This window comes from Penaeus monodon, chromosome 3, assembly GCF_015228065.2.
Source record: "Penaeus monodon isolate SGIC_2016 chromosome 3, NSTDA_Pmon_1, whole genome shotgun sequence".
NCBI lineage: Eukaryota > Metazoa > Arthropoda > Malacostraca > Decapoda > Penaeidae > Penaeus > Penaeus monodon.
The window spans coordinates 8,559,216-8,564,215 of record NC_051388.1 but is presented as its reverse complement, the minus strand read 5'-3'; positions in this window follow the sequence as shown (position 1 = coordinate 8,564,215).

Sequence of the window (5,000 nt, the reverse complement as noted above, 5' to 3'; positions counted from 1 at the left end):
TTTTTCTTGAAAGTTTATGCCCATGTGGGTACAGCTGTGAAGTATTGCCATATTCTAGACATATTTTCTTATCAATATTTCCCCATTGCATTAATCGATGCCTTGTTGATGTAGATTTCGTCATTTTTTTGTCATTCAGTATATTTATTTCGGCTCGGTTTTACGATACATTAGTTGGGAAAATTTATTGAAATAATTAGAACATGGTGGAATTATCCATAAGCGAACATTTTTCTTTCTCCAGACCTCCCCACCTGCCCTTGTTCCTAACTCTCCCCCTCTCCTTAGACACCCTCCTTCCACATTTTTCCCTTTCTCTCTACCTATTTGCAATATATCTGTTCGGGTCACTAGCGTTTTAATATTCTAGTGTCGTGATATTTGTTTAAAAGTTAATTTCATTTAAACAGATGAATTAATATACGTGAGTTATATTTTGTAAGAGTGATTTTCATCTGACTTTACACTTGCTTTTCAAGACCAAATTTTGACCACGTGTGACCTGTCTTCCTGACCTTTCTGTCCATGAGGTCATTATCAGTTCATCTTAACACTTGGGTATGTTGAGCCTGACTTCAATCTCATTCAGGTAACATGGTCAACTCTGATTGCCATCTGACTTCTCCCACAACTAGAAATACATTCAATTTATTATTGTTTCTATTTTTTTTTTATTATCTGTCAGTTGGATATTATTTTTATTATATCAGCTACTACGATTTCATATTGTTCGTGATTTTCGTGATCATAATTCACCAATTCACGTAAAATTGCCTCGATCATACTAACGATTTTCTTCCTTTCCTCTCATGACAATCGTTAAGAAGCTGACCCGATCTGCTTGCGCCATGCGTTGCTCTGCAAGCTTTGTTTATTCCGTGACAGATTTGCCATCCTTCATTAAATTCACGTACTAAAAGCAATATGATTTCTGTGACTTCGCATAGTAGTTGTTATAATGTTGCAATTACCGTATAGTTGTAACTATATTGCCACAATTATGAATATTCTTTTCGTGCAGTCAGGTCGGAATCTATTTTCCTTGTTTACTAACATTTTCCACCCTTGCCCCCCTCCTCCCCCATAGCCCGTTTTATTGTGCCGTATGATGTAATGAGTCGCTCTCGAATGAATATGAGGACTGCATTTCCGATTTTCATTACAGCTTTGCCTCGAATTGCTGCTGGTGTCCGTGATAGACAAAGTTTATGATACGAGAAAAACAATACGCATTTCGTATAATTCATATGTATAATGTATGTACTATTCAAAAGCACACTGTTGATCTTCGCATTGTTGCATTTTTCTTTTCTCCTAGGAAGTTTGTCGTCCAAGATTGGCTTTTCTTGAAATAATGTACAATGCTTATCTCTTGTAGAATTTCACCTCTATCTCTCCTGAGACAATTTCAACTCAAGCAAGTCCTTGCAGACTATTGCAATTGTCTTCCTAAGCATGTTCCCTTGTCTATCTCTTGACAGTTAAGTTGTTGTTTTTTTAATGATTACAAAAAAATAGAATTAATATGGAATCTCGAATACTAGTATCAGAGCAATATCTTTGATTATATCTTACATACAGCCATTATTATCACACAACCCCCCCCCCCTTCCCTTCGCCCTCCTGTCTCTCTCTGCCTGTTTCTGCCCTCGGTGTACTTGTTTCAGAAAATGTCGGATCGTCTGCGCGAGAGGGACGCAGCCTGCCAGGACACACACCGAGCACCGGCCGACGACAGGCGCCCACGACGCAGGACGCGATCAAGCCGTATGGGTCCAGCACCGCGAAGATTCCGCAACGCCACGTCAGCGACACACTCGCTCTGCATCAGGCGTTCAGTGACTCCCATCTGGAGAAGACACTGCAGCTCTTACCCCCTTATCTTTGTGTCCTTCCTGAGCAAGTCCAAGGTTGCTGCTCCGTTGAGGACGATGGGTGAGTGCGTGTGCCGAGCGGTCTGAGTAGTCAGATGCCTTCCGTCAATAACACTCATGCAACCAGACCGTGAGTTTAAGTCAACCAAACCCCTGACAAATGGTGGGCAGCACTGACAAAAAGTACCTGACACTCTCTCTCTCTTTCTTCCTCCCTCCCCCCCCTTCTCTCTCTCTCTCTCTCTCTCTCTCTCTCTCTCTCTCTCTCTCTCTCTCTCTCTCTCTCTCTCTCTCTCTCTCTCTCTCTCTCTGACTTAGCTTCTGGTACCGCTAATTACGACGACCACAATCGTAATGATAGTGATAAGGATGATGATGATAATGACAATGACTATGACAACGATACTGATACTGATACTGATACTGCTATTGATTTTGATTTTTTGATTTTGATTTTGATTTTGATTTTGATTTTGATTTTGATTTTGATTTTGATTTTGATTTTGATTTTGATTTTGATTTTGATTTTGATTTTGATTTTGATTTTGATTCTGATTCTGATTCTGATTCTGATTCTGATATTGATATTGATATTGATATTGATATTGATATTGATATTGATATTGATACTGATAATGATAATGGCAATAATAATGATAATAATAATGATAATGATGATGATGATAACCAGCACGGCCAGGGAGACCAGTTAATTCAATACCCTTCGTCTCCCTCCCTCGTGTAAAATCACAACCCGTGACGTCTGCCTGTTCCCTCACTCTTCTTGTTACGAAGAGTACGTCGTTACGTTGCAATTGAGCCGATCATTGCATCGTTTTTTTCTCGCCCGAGTTGCAATAGCGGCCTTGCAAATGACGATACTTGGTGCCCGACTAATTGCTACGATATTTCAGAATTCGTCCGGGGAATAATAAAAAAAAAAAGGAAAAAAAAAGAGTTTGTAATTGGATTTCGAAAGGATCTGTTATTGGATGAGTATCAGATAGGGATTTTTAATTACTGGTTGCTGACGCTAGACCATGAGACGGGAGATAAAAGCATTATTGCCATTATTATTGGTACCATATCTCTAAGGACAGACAGAAAGAGAGAGAGAAATAAAGAAAGAAAGAGATTAAAAAATGAAAGGAAGAAAGGAAGATATATATATAGAGAGAATAGGAAGGAATAAAGATATATAGAGACAGAAAGATAAAAGGAAGTAAGATAGATAGATAGATATAGACAGTTATAGATACAGATGTAAATATGGATACATATGTGTTAGAATTTTAAGTAACTATAAACCAAATATAAAAAAATACATTCTATTAGCAGCGATTAAGTATCAGAATAACTGCAAATTTTATAAATTGATAGAAGCTAAGGAACAAGAGAAAAAAAAATCCCCATAGGCTGAAACTGGGAAAATAGGATAAAAATAATAGAGTGAAAAAAGATAAAGAAACAAAATATTATTGTTATTGTTATTATTATTATCATTATTATTATCTTTATGATAATAATAATAATAACAGCAATAATAATAAAAATAATAATAATATTATTATTATTATCATTATCATTATCATTATCATTATCATTATCATTATCATTATCATTATCATTATCATTATCATTATCATCATCATCATCATCATCATCATCATCATTATTATTATTATTATTATTATTATTATTATTATTATTATTATCATTATCATTATCATTATCATTATTATTATTATTATTATTATTATTATTATTATTATTATTATTATTGTTATTGTTATTGTTATTGTTTTGTTTTTGTTTTTGTTTTTGTTTTTGTTTTTGTTTTTGTTTTTGTTTTTGTTTTTGTTTGTTTTGTTTTTGTTTTTGTTTTTGTTTTTGTTTTTGTTATTGTTATTGTTATTATTATTATTATAAAGATAATAATAATGATAATAATAATAATTAGAATAATAATAATAACAACAACAACAACAATAATAATAATAATAATAATAATAATAATAATAATAATAATAATAATAATAATAATAATAATAATAATAATAATGATGATAATAAGAAAATAATACAGTAAAAAAAAAAAATACACTGCATTTTATTTTCATTGATAAAGGCATGTCCAGGTCCCCGCGGGCACGGTGTTTGACGAACCACTTAGCGCCCTGCGGGCATCATGTAGCCGACTAAGTCTTTATACTGGGGCGGTTTGATTTACCTAAAAGTATGTAAATCAGTGCGAGTGCACACACAAATCGCCGCATGCGAGTGCGTGGGTGCATCCATGTACACGCGCATCACCCGCGCACGTGTGTAAGCGCGCGCGCTGATTTACATACTTTTAGGTAAATCAAACCGCCCCAGTATAAAGGCTTAGTCGGCTACATGATGTCCACAGGGCGCTAAGTGGTTCATCAAACACCGTGCCCGCGGGGACCTGGACATGTCAATTGGAGGTTAGCGCGGGATATCCAGCTTCTTGGCAGTGGGGCTAAAATGCGTCCTGCCTCTCAAGTAAGAGTAGGAGATGGGTGATGAAGCACCGCCAGTCACACGGATCAACAAGGGGCGCATCCCCCCAGGCAGAACTGAGTCTACCTCTTTCATTAGTCAAAATCCCGCCAGGTCACTAGGACGGGATAGCTCCCACCCCTGGCCCTGCGGTTCAACCATCTTGTACTAACAATCAAAAGAAAACAAGACTTAAATGGACAAGGGAAGAGTATAATGAGGTAATGTACTGCTTTTGTTATACACTCGAGGAGCCTGCTGCAGAAGTTGTGTGCTTATTTCTGTTGGTGTTCCATTGCCTCAAACTTCAATCACCCTAGGTCGCTGGTAGTGACCCGGTGTTTAAAAAAAAGGAATAATGGTAATAATAATGATGATACTAAGAAAATAATACACTGCATTTTATTTTCATTGATAAAGGGCGATTTTTTTTTTTCTTCTTTTTACGAAATACATCTGCGTTTGTATTTACTCAGTGAATGAACGCCATAGGTGATTTTTGGTTTAGCTTGAATAAAAGTTTGGAAAATATATTTGTCGGTTTTGCTATTGTTGTTTTCAGTTACTTCATATATATATTTTTTTTTAACTCAAGTTTTATCG